At 43.1% G+C, this 23,935-nt stretch overlaps 1 pseudogene; it reads left to right on the plus strand.

Moving 5' to 3' along the window:
- Positions 1-11,224: 11,224 nt before the first annotated feature.
- Positions 11,225-20,995, plus strand: LOC147975592 (uncharacterized; annotated as a pseudogene).
- The last annotated feature ends 2,940 nt before the right edge of the window (positions 20,996-23,935 follow it).

The following is a 23,935-nucleotide window of genomic DNA, read 5'->3' on the forward strand; positions in this document are numbered from 1 at the left end:
TGTAGCGACCAGACCTCAAACAGTCTGATCTCTGTGCTCCGGTGTCATCCCTGGATCAGTAATGCTGACACCACACAGTACTCGGAGGATTTATAGCAGAGTAGCAATCACACACTTATTACATCGAGTGTCTCAAAAGAGAACTTATTACAATAAATAGGGCTTAAGGCCATCTAATAACGATAACAACGGAAGGCTTGGAAGATAAGTGAGTCCATCAACTCCAACGGCATCACTGAGTATAGAACCACGACCTAAAACTCCTTAATCGTTGTCTGAAAAGTCTGCAACATTAACGTTGCAGCCAGAAAACGGGTCAGCACATGGAATATGCTGGCAAGGTAACACATAGAGAGTAATGGAATGAAACTGCTATACTATATGCATATTTGGCTGGTGGAAAGCTCTATGGTTACAGTTTTTGCGTAAAGCCAATTTTTCCCTACTTCAAAAGAATAAAATTTATTTAACTATCATGGTAGTTGTTAAACATTGAGAATGGTTGACAGCATTCTCAATCCCAATTAAGTATCATCATAACCCAACAAAAGTAATTTAGAGTAACATGTTGAGATTCACATGATAATCCAGGCACTAGATACTCAAGATGTCCATAACCGGGGACACGGATAATCATGATTAGTTTGTTACACTCTGCAGAGGTTTGCGCACTTTTCCCCACAAGACTCGATCGCCTCCGTTTGGTTTCTCGCACTACAGGGTGTTTGAGAAGACGGATGACCGAGACATAGTCTTTCAGAAGCGCTAGCACCTTACGATCGGGTAGACCGTACCACCTATATCCCCTACATCTGCTAGTCTACCACTGTAAGAGTTCGCACAACTTAGTCAAGTATGCTAGAGCCCGTAATAGCTTGTGGCTGCACACGAAAGTTTCTAGTATGAATAGTCTTATGATCCCTTTGAGCCTGGGTGGCGGTCCAAAAGAAAACATGCAAGTCCTGGAATACCCAGGTGCCTCAATCCACATAGATGTGTGTTTAAGTTGCCACCTTAGATAAACCATTAATTAACAATCTCACATCTGTCATGGATATCACTCACCCAATCCACGTCTACTAGCATAGCATGGCATATAAGCAAACGTAGAAGTGACTCCCAAAGGTTTGATAATAACAGGTAATAGGTACTACCTCATCTACTTCCCATCCCACAATTTAATTAGATCCTAATCATGCAATGTGTGAGGATTGATCTAATGCAATAAAGCTGGGTGGTAGAAAAGGCATGATCAAAGTGTTACTTGCCTTGCTGATGATCCGAGAAACCTAGCGATTCGAAGTAACAAGCGGCGCACTCCGGGTATTCTATCGCAAACAAACAAACAAGCATACAATAAGCACTCATCTAATGCATAGGTAAAACTCAAATAAGAGATCTAACCAGAAGGTTCAACTTAAGAACTCCGGTTGGCAAAAAGAATCAAATCAAACGAAGCAACGAAAGTCAAATGGCGAAAGAAAACAACTTCGTTCTAGTAATCTGGATCTAGGGCAAATTTTACAGTAGCAAAATCTTGTTTAAGTTGGTTAAACGGATAGAGGGTTTCGAGACGAAACTCTAGGCGCTTGAATCGCCTGATTCTGATAAACGAGTGAAAAGTTAAACTAAAACGAAAATCGGATTAGGAATCGCGATCAGAAAATCACGGATTTAATCCAAGAAAAGAAAACTGACGAACAGTTAATCGAACGGATGTTCGTTAACAGAAACTAACCGGTGAACACATTCGCTAGAACAAACGGATCGGCGAACGTTCACTAAATAAGTAAACCAGAGAAATAAAAAAACCGATCTAGGGTTTCGAAAAAAAACCGAGGCAGTTTCTAAAAAAAACCGAACGGCGGCGGCGGCGGCTATACCTCCGGCGAGGTATTCCGGCGGGCGGGGCGGGGCTTCCGGCAGCGGCGGCTATGCGGGCGGCGGGGCGGCTCGGCAGTGGCAGCAGCGCAGCGGTGGCAGCGGCGGCGGCGGCGGCAGCGCAGGCGGCGGGGCGGCTCGGCTGGCGGGCGGCGGGGTGGCTTGGTATTTAAGAGAAGGGGGGGTGCTGCCTTGGGGAGGGGGCAAGGCGGCGGGGCGGCGTGCCCGAGCCGGACTCAGCGGCGGCGGCGTGCTCGTCTCCTGGAAGGAGACGGCATGCGGCGGGGAGTGGGCCGTCGGCTGGGCCTTGGCCCAGTCGGCGCGCGACGCGTTTTTTTAAATAATCCGCTCGGAAGAAAAAGAAAAAGAAATACTAAACGGACTCCAAAAATTCCGAAATAAATTTTCACGGGCTTCTAAAATCAAGCCTCACAAGGTGAACATTTATTTGGGACCTAACTGCAATTTTGGAAAAAATGCATTTTTTTCCTAATTCAAATAAAACACCAAAAAAACTCTGAAATAAAATCTTATTTGATTTTACTATTAAATCCTCAATATTTCTTTATTTTGGGAAAGTCATTTTATTCCCTCTCTCATATTTCTATATTAGAAATAATTGATGATAAAATAAATAAAACCAAATGATCCTATTCTCAGAATTTGAGAGAACTCAAATATGAAAATATCGAAATCCCCAACTCTCTCCATGGGTCATTGAGTTGCGTAGAATTTCTAGGATCAACCAAAATGCAAAAAGAAAATATGATATGCAATGATGATCTAATGTATAACATTCCAAATTGAAAATTTGGGATGTTACAAACCTACCCCCCTTAAGATGAATCTCGCCCTCGAGATTCGGGTTGGCTAGAAAATAGGTGAGGGTGGTCCTTGAACAAATCTTCCTCTTGCTCCCAGGTGGCTTCGTCCTCTGAGTGGTGGATCCACTGGACTTTTCAAAACTTGATAACCTTGCTGCGAGTAACTCGGTTGGCAAACTCAAGGATCTTAACAGGCTTCTCCTCGTAGGTCAAATCGTTATCCAACTGAATAGTTTCCAAAGGCACTGTATCTCTTAACGGGATGTCAGCCATCTCTGCGTGACATTTCTTCAGCTGAGAAACGTGGAACACATCATGAACTTCTGACAATCCTTCGGGCAATTCCAACTTGTAGGCTACTTCCCCCATACGTTCCAATACTCGATATGGTCCTACAAATCGTGGTGCTAACTTCCCTTTAACTCCAAAACGCTTTGTTTCCCGAAGTGGAGATACTCAAAGATAAACTCTATCTCCGACTTCGTAAACTGTCTCCTTGCGTTTAGAATCTGCATAACTCTTCTGTGTGGACTGGGCTACCTTGAGCCTATCACGAATCAACTTCACCTTCTGTTCAGACTCTTTAATCAAGTCAGGACCAAACAACTGACGGTCTCCAACCTCGTCCCACGATAACGGTGTCCTGCACCTCCTTCCGTACAAGGCTTCGAAAGGGGCCATCTTTAAACTGGTTTGGTAACTGTTGTTGTAAGAGAACTCTGCATATGGCAAATTATCGTCCCAACTAGATCCATAATCTAGCGCACAAGCTCTCAGCATATCCTCCAAAATCTGATTAAGTCTCTCGGTTTGTCCATCTGTCTGTGGATGAAAAGCTGTACTGAATTCTAGCCTGGTTCCCAAAGTTTCATGCAACTGCTTCCAGAACTTTGAGGTAAATTGGGTTCCTCTATCTGATACGATACTCCTTGGAACTCCATGCAGACATACTATTCTGGTCATGTATATCTTTGCCAACTTAGCACTGGTGTAAGTGGTCTTTACTGGGATGAAATGAGCTACTTTCGTCAATCGATCAACTACAACCCAGATTGAGTCATAGCCTGAACGAGTCCTGGGTAATCCCGTGATAAAATCCATGCCTAGCTTATCCCACTTCCATTCGGGTATCGGCAATGGTTGTAACAATCCTGCTGGCTTCTGATGCTCTACCTTTACTCTCTGGCATACATCACAAACGGCTACATACTCCGCTATATCCTTCTTCATTCCGGTCCACCAGAAAATATCCTTCAAATCTAGATTCATCTTGGTATTTCCTGGATGAATTGAATATGGTGAATCATGTGCCTCTTGCAAAATCAACTTCCCGATCTCCGGGTCATTGGGCACGTAAACACGGTCTTCAAACCATAGGGTGTCGTGCTCATCCTCACGAAATCCTTTAGCTTTTCCTTTGTTCAGTTTCTCTTTTATAGCGGCAATCTCTTTGTCAGCTCTCCGAGCTTCTCTAATTCTATCCATCAAAGTTGACTGAATCTCCAATGTTGCTACATAGCTTCTCGGAACTATTTCCAAACATAGTTCACGAAGATTTTCTGCTAACTCCTTGGGTATTTCTCCCGTCATTAATGTATTGACATGGCTCTTGCGGCTTAATCCGTCAGCTACTACATTAGCCTTTCTGGGGTGATAATGCAATTTCATATCATAATCCTTGATAAGCTCCAGCCATCTCCTTTGTCTGAGATTCAACTCCTTCTGGGTGAAAATGTACTTCAAACTCTTATGATCCGTGTACACCTCACAATGATTACCAATGAGAAAATGTCTCCATGTTTTCAACGCATGCACTACGGCTGCTAACTCCAAATCATGCGTGGCATAATTCAACTCATGAGGCTTCAGTTGTCTTGAGGCATATGAAACAACTCTCCCTTCCTGCATAAGCACTGCTCCAAGTCCTCGACGTGAAGCGTCGCAGTACACCTCAATATCTTTGGTCTGGTCTGGCAAAATCAACACTGGTGAGGTGACCAAACGTTTCTTCAACTCCTGGAAACTAGCCTCACACTCCCTTGTCCATATGAACTTTGTATCCTTCTTCAATAACTCAGTCATAGGCTTCGTAATCCTTGAGAAATTCTCAATAAATCTCCGGTAGTATCCTGCGAGTCCAAGAAAACTCCGGATCTCTCCAACTGTTGTTGGGGCTTCCCACTTGGTCACGGTTTCAACTTTAGCGGGATCTATTGCTATACCTTCTCCTGATATAACGTGTCCGAGGAATCCTACTTCCTTCAACCAAAACTCACATTTGCTGAACTTGGCATATAATTGATGTTCTCTAAGCTTTCCAAGTACCAAACGCAAATGCTCCTTATGCTCCTCTTCATTCTTCGAATAAACCAGGATATAATCAATGAACACTACGACGAACTTATCCAAAAACTCCATAAACACTTTGTTCATCATGTTCATAAAATATGCAGGTGCGTTAGTCAGACCAAATGACATAACGGTATACTCATACAGCCCATACCTGGTAGTAAAAGCTGTCTTCGGAATATCCTGTTCTCGAATCTTTAACTGGTGGTATCCTGATCGCAGATCGATCTTGGAAAATACCTTAGCTCCTTGCAATCGATCAAACAGATCGTTGATCATTGGTAGTGGGTACTTGTTCTTGATCGTTACTTCATTCAATCCTCGATAATCAACAACCATCCTTAACGATCCATCCTTCTTCTCCACTAGAAGTACTGGCGATCCCCAAGGTGAAGAACTTGGGCGAATATATCCCTTATCCAGTAACTCCTTAATCTGCTTCTTAATTTCCACCAAATCCTTTGCTGGCATCCTATAAGGTCTCTTTGATATTGGCCCAGTGCCGGGCAATAGCTCAATCAAAAACTCAATATCTCTATCCGGTGGCATGCCTGGCAACTCTTCTGGAAATACATCAGGGAATTCCCTTACCACTGGTACTTCCTCCTACACAACTCCTGTTAGGCAATTTACTTGAGTCCTCTTTGGCACATGCCGGGATACATACTTGATCCTTCTCCCTTCTGGTGTGGTAAGCAAAATTGACTTACTAGCACATTCAATACTCCCTTCATACTTTGATAACCAATCCATGCCTAATATCACATCCAATCCTTGAGATTCCAATACTATTAGGTCTGAGGGAAAACCATAGTTACCAATCCTTAATGGTAACCGATCACACCATAGACTAGCCACATACTCTGCTCCGGGCGAGGTTACTAACATGGGTGACCTAAGGGCTTGGGTTGGTAGGTTATACTTATCCACAAATCCCCTTGAAATGTATGAATGCGATGCTCCAGTATCAAAAAGAACGAGTGCAGTAAATGACTTAACCAAAAACTTACCTATTACTGCATCGGGCTGAGCTTCAACCTCCTCCATGCTAACGTGGTTCACCTGTCCCATGTTGAAAGGGTTCGGCTTCTTTCCAGAACTTCCATTGCCATTTTGGCCTTCAGGACATTCATTGGCATAATGTTTGGTCTTCGAACACTTATAGCAAGTGACTTGGCTTAGGTCCTTCTTGGCTGGGGTCGAGGGGTTGGCGCGATTCTGGCCGTTGCTTCCTCCATTGCCATTACCATTCTTAGTGCCATTGTGATTGTGCGAGCTACCTCCTCCATGGGTATGCTAAAAATGTCCTCCCGGTCTAGGGGTAAAACATGGCTTCCGCTGAGCTCCTGGATTGTGCTTTCCTTGTCCATACTTCCTCTTGCAATTCTCAATTTGCTGCTGCTTCCCTTCAATCATAAGAGCACGATCTACCAACTCCTGGTAGTTGTTGAAGGTGGCTACCATCAACTGCATGCTCAACTCATCATTTAGTCCTTCCAAAAACTTCTCTTGCTTCGCTGCATCCGTAGCGACGTCATCTGGGGCATAACGTGCTAACTTACTAAATTCCTCCACATACTGGCCAACTGTTCGTCCTCCTTGGCGCAAGTTACGAAACTCACGCTTCTTCATGGCCATAGCTCCTGCTGAAACATGGGCAGTACGGAAAGCCTGCTGAAACTGGTCCCATGTGACAGTGTCGATTGGGAAAGTGGCTGTGAAATTCTCCCACCATGATGCTGCGGGTCCTTCTAACTGATGTGCGGCAAACTTCACCTTCTCTACATCTATGCATCCTGCTGTGGTCAACTCCCTAGCTATCTTGCGGAGCTAATCATCTGCTACTACCGGCTCGGTGCTACTGGTAAACGCCGGCAGATTCAGCCTAAGAAAACGGGCTAAGTGGTCAATAGGTGGTGGTGGTGGTGGGTTGTTGTTGTTGTTCCCCTGATTCTGATTCTGAACTAGCAACTGCATCAATGTGTTCTGCTGCTGGATCAACAGGGTGAGCTCCGGTGGAAAAGCAAAACCGGGGTCACATCTCGTCGGCATCTGAGGGATTAGAAAAGATGAGATGTAAGAATAGAGGGGGTCTAAAGAGAAAACACCACCCATATGCACATGAGGCAAAAAGCAAACAATTCACTTCATTCAATCAAACAAGGGCATACAATCGATCTATCGGAAAAGTGCTCGAATTACTTTATTTACATGGTGGACTACTTCTACTAATGAGGTGGTCTACTAGAAATATTCTACGGTTGTTGACTCCATGATATCTGCTCCAGCTTCATCAACATAGTCATCATTGCTACTATCTGCTTCTGAGTCGGTGCCGTCGATGATGATGTAGTCTTCCGGGCTAATTTCCTGGGGTTCTTCGTCTTCATCTACTGGTGTAGGGCCTCCCATAAATATTCCAATCTTCTTTGTTAGGTCGGCATTCTTATCCACCAATACTTCAATTTCCTCTTCATAATCTTCACGTGTAGCCTTGAGTTCTTCTTCTAGTTCCTTGATTCTGGTCTTAGCCTTCTTCAGATCTATCATGTTGGCGCACATCTGGTTCTCCTGTCGCCGAATGTGCTGGTTTAGCTCCTGGATAAAAGCTGCGATTGATCTATCCTTCCTGGTGCTAATCATCTCCCAGTGTTCATCTCGGCGCCCACAAATCTGGTAGATAGTATCCTTGAGATCCTTGCGGTAGACTTCTCCAATGCGTCGCATGGCAATGTGAGCTGCCATGCTCTTTCCTAGACTCCAAGTTGGTGCATCAAAAGAAAACTCTATGGGCTCAGTGACTGGCATGAACGTCCTTCCTGGAACTTGAACTTGAATCATCCAGTGCTCTTCTTCAGGTAAGGTGGCGTTGTAGGATCCCGTGAAGCTTGGTACTCCTATGTTCAGGTATCTAGTGACTTTCTTCAAGTGGCGTCCAAAGGGTGTATCCTCATCCGGTTGTGTGAACTTGTTCCTTGCATCCGCCATCCTAAAGAATAGAAAAGACGAGAGGCCAGAAGAGAAGAGAGTGAGTAGTGATCTAGGTCTTTAGCTTAGTGGTCGTGTCCTACAGTCAGCGTGTGCTCTGATACCATCTCTGTAGCGACCAGACCTCAAACAGTCTGATCTCTGTGCTCCGGTGTCATCCCTGGATCAGTAATGCTGACACCACACAGTACTCGGAGGATTTATAGCAGAGTAGCAATCACACACTTATTACATCGAGTGTCTCAAAAGAGAACTTATTACAATAAATAGGGCTTAAGGCCATCTAATAACGATAACAGCGGAAGGCTTGGAAGATAAGTGAGTCCATCAACTCCAACGGCATCACTGAGTATAGAACCACGACCTAAAACTCCTTAATCGTCGTCTGAAAAGTCTGCAACATTAACGTTGCAGCCCGAAAACGGGCCAGCACATGGAATATGCTGGCAAGGTAACACATAGAGAGTAATGGAATGAAACCGCTATACTATATGCATATTTGGCTGGTGGAAAGCTCTATGGTTACAGTTTTTGCGTAAAGCCAATTTTTCCCTACTTCAAAAGAATAAAATTTATTTAACTATCATGGTAGTTGTTAAACATTGAGAATGGTTGACAGCATTCTCAATCCCAATTAAGTATCATCATAACCCAACAAAATTAATTTAGAGTAACATGTTGAGATTCACATGATAATCCAGGTACTAGATACTCAAGATGTCCATAACCAGGGACACGGCTAATCATGATTAGTTTGTTACACTCTGCAGAGGTTTGCGCACTTTTCCCCACAAGACTCGTTCGCCTCCGTTTGGTTTCTCGCACTACAGGGTGTTTGAGAAGACGGATGACCGAGACATAGTCTTTCAGAAGCGCTAGCACCTTACGATCGGGTAGACCGTACCACCTATATCCCCTACATCTGCTAGTCTACCACTGTAAGAGTTCTCACAACTTAGTCAAGTATGCTAGAGCCCGTAATAGCTTGGGGCTGCACACGGAAGTTTCTAGTATGAATAGTCTTATGATCCCTTTGAGCCTGGGTGGCGGTCCAAAAGAAAACATGCAAGTCCTGGAATACCCAGGTGCCTCAATCCACATAGATGTGTGTTTAAGTTGCCACCTTAGATAAACCATTAATTAACAATCTCACATCTGTCATGGATATCACTCACCCAATCCACGTCTAGTAGCATAGCATGGCATATAAGCAAACGTAGAAGTGACTCCCAAAGGTTTGATAATAACAGGTAATAGGTACTACCTCATCTACTTCCCATCCCACAATTTAATTAGATCCTAATCATGCAATGTGTGAGGATTGATCTAATGCAATAAAGCTGGGTGGTAGAAAAGGTATGATCAAAGTGTTATTTGCCTTGCTGATGATCCGGGAAACCTAGCGATTCGAAGTAACAAGCGGCGCACTCCGGGTATTCTATCGCAAACAAACAAACAAGCATACAATAAGCACTCATCTAATGCATAGGTAAAACTCAAATAAGAGATCTAACCAGAAGGTTCAACTTAAGAACTCCGGTTGGCAAAAAGAATCAAATCAAACGAAGCAACGAAAGTCAAACGGCGAAAGAAAACAACTTCGTTCTAGTAATCTGGATCTAGGGAAAATTTTACAGTAGCAAAATCTTGTTTAAGTTGGTTAAACGGATAGAGGGTTTGGAGACGAAACTCTAGGCACTTGAATCGCCTGATTCCAATAAACGAGCGAAAAGTTAAACTAAAACGAAAATCAGATTAGGAATCGCGATCAGAAAATCGCGGATTTAATCCGAGAAAAGAAAACTGATGAACAGTTAATCGAACGGACGTTCGTTAACAGAAACTAACTGGTGAACACGTTCGCTAGAACGAACGGATCGGCGAACGTTCACTAAATAAGTAAACCAGAGAAATAAAAAAAACCGATCTAGGGTTTCGAAAAAAACCGAGGCGGTTTCTAAAAAAACCCAACGGCGGCGGCGGCTATACCTCCGGCGGGCGGGGCGGGGCTTCCGGCGGCGGCGGCGGCTATGCGGGCGGCGGGGCGGCTCGGCAGCGGCAGCGGCGGCGGCAGCGCAGGCGGCGGGGCGGCTCGGCTGGCGGGCAGCGGGGTGAGGTGAGGGCGGTGGGGTGGCTTGGTATTTAAGAGAAGGGGGGGTGCTGCCTTGGGGAGGGGGCAAGGCGGCGGGGCGGCATGCCCGAGCCGGACTCGGCGGCGGCGGCGTGCTCGTCTCCTGGAAGGAGACGGCAGGCGGCGGGGAGTGGGCCGTCGGCTGGGCTTGGCCCAGTCGGCGCGCGGCGCGTTTTTTTAAATAATCCGCTTGGAAGAAAAAGAAATACTAAACAGACTCCAAAAATTCCGAAATAAATTTTCACGGGCTTCTAAAATCAAGCCTCACAAGGTGAACATTTATTTGGGACCTAAATGCAATTTTGAAAAAAAAACGCATTTTTTCCTAATTCAAATAAAACACCAAAAAAACTCCGAAATAAAATCTTATTTGATTTTATTATTAAATCCTCAATATTTCTTTATTTTGGGAAAGTCATTTTATTCCCTCTATCATATTTCTATATTAGAAATAATTGATGATAAAATAAATAAAACCAAATGATCCTATTCTCAAAATTTGAGAGAACTCAAATATGAAAATATCGAAATCCCCAACCCTCTCCATGGGTCATTGAGTTGCGTATAATTTCTAGGACCAACCAAAATGCAAAAATAAAATATGATATGCAATGATGATCTAATGTATAACATTCCAAATTGAAAATTTGGGATGTTACAGGTATTCGGGAGTTGCATAATCTTATAGTCAAAGGAATATGTATAAGTCATGAAGAAAGCAATAGCAATAAAACTTACCGATCATTATGCTAAGCTAATGGATGGGTCTTGTCCATCACATCATTCTCTTAATGATGTGATCCTGTTCATCAACTGACAACACATGTCTATGGTCAGGAAACTTAACCATCTTTGATTAACGAGCTAGTCAAGTAGAGGCATACTAAGGACACTCTATTTTGTCTATGTATTCACACATGTATCGAGTTTCCGGTTAATACAATTCTAGAATGAATAATAAACATTTATCATGATATAAGGAAATATAAATAACAACTTTATTATTGCCTCTAGGGCATATTTCCTTCAACCATATGCTATTAATCCTGATATGTCGCAAGTTAATGATGATGCTAGTTCCTTGCTTACTGATAATGTTCCACTAGGTGATTTTCTTGATGAACAACTTGCTAGAGCTAAAGATATTGAGAATGCTGAAACCGATGAAACTCTTGAAATTGAGAATTATGAAACACCTATTCGACCTAGCTCTCCTAGAACTGAAATGCCTAAGATACCCGAAGGTTATGTTATGGATGAGGAGATAGCTAGGGACTTTCTTGCTTGCAATGATATAGATGATCTTAAGAAATTATTATGCAAACTGAAAGAAAAATCTTTGAATGCTAGGATGAAATGTGATCCTAAGTTTGCTACTTCACCTATCTTTGTTACTGATAAGGATTATGAATTCTTTGTCGACCCAGAGTTAGTTACTTTGGTTGAATATGATCCTTTCCATGGTTATGAAAATGAAACTGTTGTTGCACATCTTACAAAATTAAATGATATAGCTACCCTTTTTGCTCATGATGAGGAAATTTGCTATTACTATATCCTCAAGTTATTTCCGTCCTTATTAAAGGGTGATGCTAAGATATGGTACAATACTCTTGCTCCTGATTGTGTGCGTAGTCCCTTGGATATGATTTATTACTTCCCTGAAAAATATTTTCCTGCTCATAAGAAACAAGCTGCCTTGCAGGAAATAGTTAACTTTGTGGAAATTGAAGAAGAGAGTCACCCACAAGATTGGGGGAGGCTTCTCCAATTGCTTAATGCTTTGCCTGATCATCCTCTAAAGAAAAATGAAATACTTGATATCTTTTATAATGGATTAGCTGATGCTTCTAGGGATTTTAGAGATAGTTGTGCTGGTTGTGTTTTCAGGGAACGAACTATTGAACAAGCTGAGGAATTATTGAATAAAATATTGAAAAATCATGATGATTGGACTCTTACTGAACCACTACCTAAACCCACTCCGAAGAAGAGGGGTATCTTATTTCTTAGTCCTGAAGATATGCAAGAGGCAAAGAAATGTATGAAGGAAAAGGGTATTAAAGCCGAAGATGTTAAAAATTTACCTCCCATTGAAGAAATACATGAACTTGACACACCACCACCACCGGTGGTAGAGGTAAATTCTTTTATAAAGTTTGATGAGAGTGACATCCCTTACAAGAAACATCCTAGTCAGTGCCAATATGAATTTGGTAGGTACATCATCAAACACGATCACTTCAATGCAAATGTTATGAAACAATTGAAATACAACTCTGATAGGATTGCTCCTTTGAGTGACTTGTTATTTAGAATCACTAATGATGTTAGAGGTGTAGGAAAACATGCCTCTATGGTTCAAACTCAGTTAGAACAAGTTGCTAAATCTCAAAGAGAATTGCTTAATGAAATGAATAATAATATGAATGATTTTGCTGTTAGATTAGCAACTGGAGGAGGTAAAATGACTCAGGAACCACATTATCCTGAGGGATACATTAAAAGAATTGAACAAGACTCTCAAAGAATTAACATAGATGCACCTAGTCCTTCTAAAAAGAAGAAGAAAAATAAATTGATAGGACTTTGCATACCTCTAGTGAACCTGAAAAAGAAAAACCTCCTGAAGATAATGATGTCCCTATCTCTGATGCTGAAACTTAATATGGCAATGAAAATTCACTTAGTGGTAATGAAACTGATAATGATGATGTTCATAAAGACAACCAACCAGACAATGATAAAGAACCAGATAACGATGTTGAGATAGAACCTGCTATTGATCTTGATAACCCACAACCTAAAAATAAAATATATGATAAAAGAGACTTTGTTGCGAGAAAACATGGTAAAGAAAGAGAGCCATGGGTTAGAAAACCCATGACTTTTCCACATAAACCAACTAAGAAAAAAGATGATGAAGAATTTGAACGCTTTTCTAAAATGCTTAGGCCAGTCTTTTTGCGCACCCGCTTGACTAATATTTTAAAGATGGCCCATTATGCAAAATATATGACAGACATCATCACTAATAAAAGAAAAATACCTGAAGCTGAAATCTCCACTATACTTGCTAATTCTTATTTTAAGGATGGAGTACCTATAAAACTTGGAGATCCAGGAATACCAACTATACCTTGCTCCATCAAAAGAAATTTTGTCAAAACTACTTTATGTGATTTAGGAGCTGGTGTTAGTGTTATGCCCTTCTCTTTATATAAAAGACTTGATTTGAATAAACTCACACCTACTTAAATATATTTGGAAATGGTTGATAAATCAACTGCCGTACCTATCGGTATTTGTGAGGATGTGCCCAATTGTCATTGCAAATGTTACTATCTTAACAGACTTTGTTATACTTGAGATGCCCGAGGACGACAACATGTCGATTATCCTTGGTAGACCCTTTTTGAATACTGTAGGGGCTGTCATTGATTGTAATAAAAACAAGGTCACTTTTCATATGAATGGTAATGAGCATACATTGCACTTTCCAAAGAAACAATTTCAAGTGAATGGTATTAATGTTATTGAAAAGTCTCCGACAATCACTATTGGAAGTTTTCAACTCCCTTTACCTACTGCTAAAAAGAAATATGATATACTTATTGTTGGGGATATGCATATCCCCGTTGAGGTAACTTAGTGTTTTACGAAAGTTCTTCGGTTTCATGCTAATTGAAAGTGGTTGTTAATAAGACTTGATCAACCTTATTAATGGATCATTTTTGAGAGGTATGAAGTTGATGAACTTAGTAGGCACAACCTTCTGCTCCCACCTTTTGTTTTCGATTTTTCTTAGTTAAATAAAATAAAATGCCATGTTTATCCCATTTTCCAGATTTTCCGTGCAATAAAAAATGACCAAAAAATAATAGTGCCCAGAATGTTATAAAAATTTAATATGATTTTTTCTGAATATTTCCGAATTTCTGGTACAAATAACATCAAGGGGGGGTGCACTTGATGACCATAAGACACTAGGGCGTGCCGGCAACCCCAGGCGCGCCCTGGTGGGTTGTGGTACCCACGTGGGCCCACTCACTTATCTCTTAAGCCCATGTAATCCGCTACCACCAGAAAAAAAATCACCATAGCTCTCTCTCTGTCTCTCTCTCTCTCTTGTGTTCTTGATCTCAAACTCGCGGATTTCGATCTCTTCGCTCGAAGCTCCGTTTTCGAAACTGTTTTTGGGGATTGCTACTTGGTATATGACTCCTCCATTGCTCAATTTCTGCTTTAGTGGGTTATACTTGAAATATTTAGCTACTCTTGGTGTTGCTGTACATCATCTTGCATGTTGAATTCTTAGATTTCTAAGTAGATTGAATGCTTAATATAGCCTCTATGCATCCTTACAAGTAGTTGCTATCAATCTTGTGAAGTTTTGTTGACAAAATTTTGTGCCCCAAAATTTTTCAGAAAATTGTTTGCAAATAAAAATGCAATTCTTTAGGAGTTCTTCGAGGAGGAGGTATTCGGAGGCATCATTGAGTAGTGGCTCGATACGAAGGTCCTATGTTGAACCAAGTGCAAGCTCAAGACAGGATTTCGCTACCAAATCATGCCTATGGCCGTGCAACGATTTCATGGTGAGTGCAGGTATTAAGGAAGAATTTGAGCAGTATGTTCACATTGCCGAGCTCGGCCCCTACATCCAAGATAAGTACAACCGACATCTCAACCTCACGGAAACGTTCATTGAGAATTTAAATATCATCCTCGTGAGTCTAGAGTTTCATTCAATCTTTATGATCATCCATTTACCATGCCTCTAGATGTTTTCTGTGTTGCCTGTAAAATTCCATATTGGGGTTCGCTGGACAAACCACCAAGATTAGAGTATGAGTCATTTTTAACTAGTCTTTGTTACGAGAGGATAGAGGAGTGACACAAGGTAGAATAAAAAGTATCCATTTTCCATTGATTCACTACTTTGCACTCTTTAATGGCAAATGCTTCGTGGGCAAGCAAGATTGTAGCACGCTATGTGCTCCTGACTTGAGCCTCATACACACAACTTTGACCGGAATTAAAAGTTATAATCTTGGAGCAATAGTTGCATGTAGGTTGCCACGTAATGTTGACAGTGGTCATTTTTATGGTGGGATTTATGCTTCTCGTTTAGCTTGAGAGGTTGGTGTGACACCTCTTCCTAATGATCCCATCCTACCTACTCAGTACTTAGACTTTGAGGCCATGAAGCGCCATAAGTTCCTTACGGGCACAATCACTAACTATACTTATAACTTGAGATTCAATAAAGAACCCGTTGTGCCTGTTGTTTTGCCTGTGCCCGCTCTCTTTGATTTTCACAGCAAAAGAATATATTATGTTCTTGAGAGCAAGGCCCGCTTGTACAATGCGGAGGTCGAGGCTGCTCGATGGGCTGAGGAGGCTGCACCAAGAGCCTCCATGGGCTATCATTCAGATTATTATCCAGGCCGTGGATGGTGATTACCAAGCTAGACCAAAATCCTAAGCTTGGGGAAGTACGTATTTCCACCGACATTATATTCATGCTCAAACATTTCATTCCAGTTGCCGGTGTTCACACTTTTTCATTGTATTATCCATGCTAGATTCATTTTCTCGGTTTCTTCTTGTGTGTTTGAAAAACTTTGAGAAAATCCAAAAATATTTCTTGCTTCTTTTTGGTTTTTATTTCTAGTTTAATTAGTGGTAGTATTAAAAGAAAACCCAAAAAGATTTCTCGATTCTTCTTTGCTTGTTGGGAGCTTTACCGTGTAAATAGTTTTTCTCGTTTTCTTTTTCCTTCTTTAATTTGCCTCTTTCAAGAAAAACTAAAAACTATAGAAATATTTCAGTGTGTTAATCTGAATTTCTTTTCCTTTTCTTTTTTTTGAGTCGTACCAAGGGGAAGACCACAATGAAAATGTTGGGTGGCTCTTATATGCATTACTATTGATTTAACAAAGAGCCCATATTGCCTTGTCTTCTCATTTTGAATAAAATGTTTGCAGATTCCAGCTTAGTCCATGGCACTCTTGCGCTATTATTATTTCCATATCATTCGGTCGTGCAAGTGATAGGCAATAATGACGATATTTGATGAAGTGAGTGTGGCAGAGAGAAGTGGGTATGAACTCAACTTGTTTTATTTTTGTAAATATGTTTAACCTAGTACCCATGATTCAGCATATTATGATCAAACATGTTTGCAATGACAATTAAAGATTATAGTTGCTCATGCCATGCTTAAGTATCTAGGGGTGGATAATGATTTATCTTGGATGTCAACACACATTAAAATGATTGTGATGTAGTATGATGATATGATATCCTCCTCTGAATGTTTCAAGTGGCTTGAATTGGCACATGTTCATGCATGTAGTTGAATCAAAACCAACATAGCCTCTATGATATTTATGTTCATGGTGTTCATATCCTACTCATGCTAGTTTTCAATGTTGATTATGCATAACACATGTTCCTGACCGTTTTCGCTCTCTAGCTGGCTGCTTCTCAACCTATTTGCCAGCCTTCACCTATGCTAAGAGGAAATACTTCTTGTGCATCAAAATCCTTAAACCAAAGTTATTCTAGATGAGTCCACTATATCTACCTATATGCGGTATTACCCTGCCGTCCTAAGTAAATTTGCATGTGCCAACTCTAAAATTTCAAATGAACATCTGCTTTGTGTGCCTGGACCGCTCATGGAGCGATAGGGGGCGGTCAGTATCTTCCATGCTAAGCGGGTTATTCTCATGATGAGTGTTTTTTCACTCATCCTTGCCCAAGAGGGGCGGTAATAGGGATGCCCAGTCCCGAAATCAAAAATTGTAAATAATTAAACAAAATTCCCCCAGGATTGTTGGTGGTATGGATGGTACCCGTGGATTCGGCTAGCCGTGGAGTGTGTTTGTTGGTGGAGGGGGAGTAAACCTTTACTTTTATCGCTTGGGAACCGCCTCTAATGTGTTTAGCATGGAAGATATTGATAACTCTTGGTCGTAACATTGACAAGAAGGGTGTACCTCCCAAAATTATATTTATCTCTGTTTTAAGCTTTGAGCTCTGGCACCTCTTCAAATACGTGCTTCCCTCTGTGTAGCGACTATCTATTTAATTTTATGTTGAGTCATCACCTTCTCAAACAAGCGCCAGATCTGAGAGCACTATTGTCATCCTCATGCCTTGTGTATAGTTAATGTTGGATGCATCATGACTGGATCTTTTCTACCATGAATTACAATGTTTAGTCGCTGCTTGAACTTTGGAGGTGCCCTCCATTTATGTTTTGCAGTCTCAGAAAGGACTAGCGAGATACCACTGTTGTCATATTATATCATGATTGTTTTGACAAAGTATTGACATTTGATATATCTTATTATTGCTCTCTAGTTGATTATGCTATTGATATGAGTTAATATAATTTCTAAGAGTTGTTGTTGACATGGTTAGTCATGATCTTTACTGAAAACCTGGGTGCTACTTAAGCTTATTTATGCAAACAAGAACAAAAGAGTCTGTAGAAGTTTTTATTTGTCACTTTTAGTTTGTCAACTGAATTTCTTGAGGACAAGCAAAGGTTTAAGCTTGGGGGATTTGATATGTCTCCATCGTATCTACTTTTCCTAACGCTTTTGCTCTTGTTTTGGACTCTAATTTGCATGATTTGAATGAAACTAACCCGGACTGACGCTGTTTTCAGCAGAACTACCATGGTGTTGTTTTGTGCAGAAATAAAAGTTCTCGGATTGGAATAATACTTTTTTGAGATTTATTTTAGAATAAATAAAAAAACTGGGACCAAGAACCACCGTAGGGGGTGCCCTGGTTTGGCATGATACACCATAGTGCGCCACCCCCTCCAAGCGCGCCCAGGTGGGTTGTGGTCACCTCGTGGCCCCCTGTCCCTAATTCCAACTCCATAAATACCTATTTTCGGAAAAAATAAGAGAGGAAGTTTCATCCCGTGTCATGATACGGAGCCATTGCCACCTCATGTTCTTCATCAGGAGGCAAGATCTAGAGACCGTTTGGGGCTCCGGAGAGTGGAATCTTTGGTCCTCATCATCACCAACCCTCCTTCGTCACCAATTCCATGATGCTCCCCACTGGGAGTGAGTAATTCCTTCGTAGGATAGGTGGTCGGTGAGGAGTTGGATGAGATTCATCATGTAATCGAGTTAGTTTTGTTAGGGCTTGATCCCTAGATCCACTATGTTCTGAGATTGATGTTGCTATGACTTTGCTATGCTTAATGCTTGTCACTAGGGCCCGAGTCCCATGATTTCGGATCTGAACCATTTGTGTTTTCACCATTATATCTATGTTCCAGATCCGATCTTGCAAGTTATATTCACCTATTACGTGTTATGATCCGTAAACCCCAATGTGACAGTAACTGGGATACTTTCCGGTGATGACCGTAGTTTGAGGAGTTCATGTATTCACTATGTCTTAATGCTTTGTTCGGTTCTCTATTAAAAGGAGGCCTTAATATCCCTTAGTTTCCTCATGGGCCCCGCTGCCATGGGAGGGTAGGACAAAAGATATCATACAAGTTCTTTTGCATAAGCACGTATGACTATTTACGAAATACATGCCTACATTATATTTATGAACTGGAGCTAGTTCCGTATCACCCTAGGTTATGGCTGCTATATGATGAATACCATCTAGCGAATTCACGATCCAATGCCAACGAGTTTTCCACATATTGTTCTTGCTAAGTTACTATTGCTATTGCTGCTATTATAGCTGCTACAAAACTGTTACTGCTGTTACCGTTACCATTGCTAATGTTACCACTTCTATCAAAACTGTAATATTAATGTGCTACTGATCACTTTGCTGTAGATATTTAATCTCCAGGTGTGGTTGAATTGACAACTCAACTGCTAATACTTACAAATATTCTTTGGCTCCCCTTGTGTCGAATCTATAATTTGGGTTGAATACTCTACTCTCGAAAATTGTTGCAATCCCCTATACTTGTGGGTCACCAGTGGTCCCCTTTTGCCACCTGAGCGCCGAGTTCTGCACCAGAGTAACCATGGACCGCAGGATCGTTACGTGGAGGATTTCTCGACACGTCACCAGTAGTTGGCAGACTACACCTACCTCCATAGTTCCTTCTAGGACTGATGCTGTCCTACTTATTAGTATCGAATGCATTCGTCGCGAGCCTGCGTGCCGCCTACGATGTCATTAGTCAATGTACTGAACTCTATGTATGGCCCCTTTTGTAAAATATGACTACTATGTTGTGCCCATCGTACCTCGATCATTGTGCATGTTACATCATGAATAATCCCTAGTCTTTTGCAAATTCTCAAATGCTCAACTACCCTGTTATATGTTAGCAGGATGGTTAGACCCGTTGGCTGTGGTAGTGGTGGAAACGCCCCACCACCGCCGGAGTACGTGGCTGGGATGATCTAATAGTTTGAGCTAAATCCCCAGTTCATGGAGAATATGATGGCTTAGTTTCCTCGCCCCAACTTGAACCAACAGCCAGCCACTGTGACACTGAACGACTTTGCACATCTCGACCCAACCATCTACCGCAGCTCAACTCAGCCACTTGATGCCGATGGCCGGCTCCGTGACATCACTTTTGAGCTAGAGTCTGCTGGTGTAGCCCCTGCCAGCTATGTCACCTTCGCGGCATATTATCTGTAGGGTCCCGATGCTCAATGGTGGGACATCCATAGGCATTCACTAATTGCTGGAACAGTCATCACTTGGCCGGATTTCCAAGCTACTTTTCGTGCCCGCTTCATTCCTCAAGAATTAAGGACAAGAAGAAGCGCAAGTTCTGCAACCTCACCCAAGGCAACAAAACTGTGGATGCTTATCAATGGGAGTTCCTTGACTTGTCCCGCTATGCTGAAGAAGACCTTGCCACCAATGCACGTAAACAGGAAAAGTTCCGTGACGGACTTCAAGCTGATATCAAAATAGCGCTCCTCGTGCATGACTTAGCTGATTTCGCCACCTTGGTGAACAAGGCCATTCAGGTCGAAACTTCTTTGCAGGAACACCTGGGATCCCTCAGACGCAACCGTGACGTGGGTTCATCTTCGGTCCCGTCATCGTAGAAGCGTAAGATATGGATCCCTCACAACATGTATCCACCAGCTGCCACTGTACCAAGGCAGTCCTAGGCTGCACCTCGCCTGCCTCCTCCACCACCCGGACAACCAAGAATTCAAGCTGCCCCCCGAGCTCCCGCTCCCCATACAAATGATGGTCTATGCTTCAAGCATGGTCAACCAGGTCACCTGCCAGGGAATGCCCTCAGAATTAGTACCAGCTTGCAGTTCCTCCAACTGGCCATGGTAACAATCAGCCCCGCAACAACAATGCAAGACCTTATGGTCATGGTCAGGCTAACCACATTGATCTGAATGAAGCTCAAGGCCAGTCTGCTACGGTGTTGGGTACTCTTCTTGTTAACTCAGTACCATTTTCTATTTTATTCGATCCAGGAGCATCGCATTCTTTCATATTTGAAGATTTTACATACATGCATGGAATTAAGTTCGAAGAGATGAAGAATACTCTAGTGGTACACACCCATGCGCGCCAATGTCGAACCACCATGGTTAGTTACAACGTCCCCGTTGAAATTAAAGGGATGGAATTTCATGTTTCCCCCATTGTTTTAAAGTCATCCAATATTGACCTCATTCTAGGAATGGACTGGTTGAAAACCCATACCACTACTACCATTTGCTCCACTAAAACCACCCATCTACTACATCCTTCAAATGAGATAGTAAGCTACCATGCTCATCTTGTTTGAAATGCCAAAGCATGGATTTAGTCCTTGAATGCATGAAACGCTTCTCCTTTTGTGAGAATTGAAAACGCTACATCGAAGTGTGAATTATCTGTCCGGTCTGCGTTCTCGATCAAGTTGAACGTCGCACCTGTCAGAGGGCTATCAAATTTCCAAAAATTTCAGTGGTCAAATCCTTCTGAAGATGAAGCCACTTGGGAATGCGAGGATCGTCATCGTGATGAATACCCCGTTTTGTATCTGTCTACCTCCTAAATCTCGGGACGAGATTTCTTGTAGTGGAGGAGAATTGTAACAGCCGATAATTAAGCTATAGCAATCCCATGTTAATGGTGCCATGCCATCGTTTTCACTGTTGCTAAATCCCCCTTCGATTCCATCCGCTTTAAATTCAAAATTTAATTAAAGTCAAAATTTAATGTTTTTGAAATGTCAAAACTAAAATGCTCATAATGTTGCAAATATTCCATAACTAATTATGGTGGTGTACCAACATTTTTATAAAGTGTTTTAAAGCCCTAGATTAATCAAAATTGTGGCCTAAATAATAATTTAATTGCTTTTAAATTATAATAATAGCAAACTAGTATATTTAAACCTCAAACTAATTGTGGTAGTGGTATATTTAACAATACTAATTTAGAGACTAGGTTTATATTTTACAAAAGTAAAAGTAAAATAAAACAAATAATAAAAAACAAAAACAAAAACTAGTAAAAAAGAGAAAGCCCCCTACCCCTCGGGCCTCGGCCCACCCGAGCCAACCAGCCCACCTACCCCTTCCCCTGTCATCTTCCCCCTCCTCTCCACTGTGCGCCCGACCGAGTCCCTCGGTCGCCACTTGACCCCCTCGACGGCCTCACCGGGGGAGGAGAAGGCCGACGCCTCGGCTTCCCCCTGCCACTGCTCCTACTCGCCCAGCCACCCCTCTCGCGCTCTTTCTCCCTCTCCGCCTCTCCCCCTCCTCCAAATCCTCCACGTCCGACGAGCCCGTCGCCATGGACGAGCTTGCCCGCGCGTCCACCATTCTTGCCGCTGCCCGAGACCCTGCCCAGAAGAATCGCCGTACTCCGCAGCCCCGTCTGCACCACCGCGACGACGCCAAGGGCCTCCCACACGACACATGCTCCCTCTTCTTCATCGGGTCACCGTCATCGTCCACCATCATTGCCGTGCCGCTGCTACTACTAACCTATCACCGGGCCCCCGTGCGCCCACACGGTGAGCTCCGCTCCGTCTCCCTCTCTCTGCCTAGCGCTCTTCCACTAGCCGCCTTGCCACCATTGCCGCGAGCTCGCTGCCGCCGACATTGGCGCAACCGCAGCCACAACATCTGCTCGTCTCGTCCGAGCACCCCTGTTTGCTCGTAGCCTCCCATAGATGCCGCCTGTGCCCCTGGTTTGATTGCTCGCCTCGTGCCTTATCGTTTCCGTCGAGCGCCCGTGGCCGCTGCCGTCTGCCGTCGCCGCTCTGGCCAAGTCCGTTCACCTCCGGCCACCTCTTGCCCCTGCCGTTTGCACTGTTGGACATGACCCACTCACGCGAGTCAAACGCCGCCACCCGCTGGCCTGGCCGTGCCCCGTGGCCACGGGCCCGTCCATGCCCAAACTCCGACGATCGTTTCGCTGGACGCCGCCGTCGAATCCGCCCATCCCAGCCCCGGAAACAACCACGGGCGGATACACACGAGCCCCCTCTTTTGAACGCGCCACTCTGCGCGCCAAATGGTGGCCGAAAGCGCGATCCCGACCACTTCCAGCGAAGATCCGCCGCATTTCTGGTCACCGGCGTGTCGCCGCCGGCGCGCCACCACCCGCGCTGACGTGGTCGACCCGGGGCCATCCCCTAGGTCACTAACCCGTGGGCCCTAGGGGCCCGGCCGCCCTGTTAACCTGGTCCACGATGCTGATTGGATCGGCCCATGCAACTGATAGATGGGGACCTCCCCCACTAATTAACAAAATTAGCTGAACTAATTTTAGTTAACCTACACAGTCATGGACTAGTGGACCCTACTTCTTAATTAGTTAGTTTAGTTAATTTTAATCCACTGGTTAACTCCTCTGTCTATGACAGGTGGGTCCCAGGCGTCAGTTTGACCAGTCAACTGACTGGTTGACTGCCGTCATCACCCTGACATCACGCTGACGCAATATTTCCTTTTTCTGAATTAATTTAAATAATAACATTTTAGAAAATGTTTAAAACTTAGAAAAATCATATAAAATAAATTGTAACTCGGTTGAAAATAATTTATATATGAAAGTTGCTCCAAAAAATATGACGAATCCGAATATGGCCTCCGTTCATTTGTCACATGCCCCTAGCTTAGCAAACATGGAACCGCCCCCCTCTTTTCATCTGTCCAAAAATGCCAAACTTTGGGAAAATATTCCCGGATGTTTTCGCCCTTCGCCGGTATCATGTAGCACTGCGTTAGAACAACCCTAGCACTGCATATCGTCATGCCATGCTTAGTGATGCATCTGTGTGCTTTGTATTTATCGTTTCTTCCCCCTCTTCTCTCCGGTAGATACCGGGACCGATGCTGCCCTGTGATTGACTATGTCACTGGCGATCCTTCTCCCTTTTCAGCAGAGCTTCCAGGCAAGCAAACCCCCCTTGATCATTTCAATATCGCCCATTCCATTACATTAGATTTTACTACGGTATTTCATTGCACCTATTCTGATGCATAGCCTGCTTCTGTAACCTGCTATTGTACCTTATCTGCTTATCCTGAACTGCTTAGTATAGGTTGGTTAGTGATCCATCAGTTACCCCTCACCTTGTCCAAGTTGCTCCGGCTTGATAACCGATGACTCGATCAATGTGATGGATGTCTAGGGCCTGACACATCACATCACACCCCCTTAGTTGTACGACTCTGCAGAGCTACTATCGAGTGCCGAGGGTGATACCTCATAACACACTCGTGATGATGTCTTTGTAGCGTAGCTAATCGGTCGTGGTCTGTTG

Source organism: Triticum urartu, chromosome 4A (assembly GCF_056163025.1).
Source record: "Triticum urartu cultivar PI428250 chromosome 4A, HENAU_Tu73, whole genome shotgun sequence".
NCBI classification, from domain to species: domain Eukaryota; kingdom Viridiplantae; phylum Streptophyta; class Magnoliopsida; order Poales; family Poaceae; genus Triticum; species Triticum urartu.